Here is a 413-nt window from a genome sequence, read left to right on the forward strand (position 1 = left end):
GGCGCGAGTCCGGGGCTCCCGCGAGCGAGCGGCACCCGGCCGGACCCGGGATCGGAGGGGTCACCCCATAGGGTCCTGCCCGGGGGCAAAGTGGGGCTCCTCCGAGAGCAGATCCCCCTCCAGAGGGTCCCACAGGCAGGATCCTGCCCTTGGGTATTGGAAGGCAAGGCTGGAAATCATCAGCCCCAGAGGCAGAGGGAAGGCTGGGCAGATGGGTCCCGCGCTGGATGGGCACTGCCACCACCCCAGCTCTGTGGGTAACGGTGCCCGGCGTAACAGATAGGAGCAGGCAGGGTGTTTCATGCCTCCCCTGGGCGTCTCTGCCTCCCTCAGGAAGGGGAAAGAGAAACGAAAATACTCCCTGAATGAGCCAGAGGGGACGGTGGGACAGGGCTAGTTTCCCAGGATTGGCA

The sequence above is a fragment of the Nestor notabilis genome, unplaced genomic scaffold (genome assembly GCF_000696875.1).
Source record: "Nestor notabilis isolate BGI_N333 unplaced genomic scaffold, ASM69687v1 scaffold16832, whole genome shotgun sequence".
NCBI classification, from domain to species: domain Eukaryota; kingdom Metazoa; phylum Chordata; class Aves; order Psittaciformes; family Psittacidae; genus Nestor; species Nestor notabilis.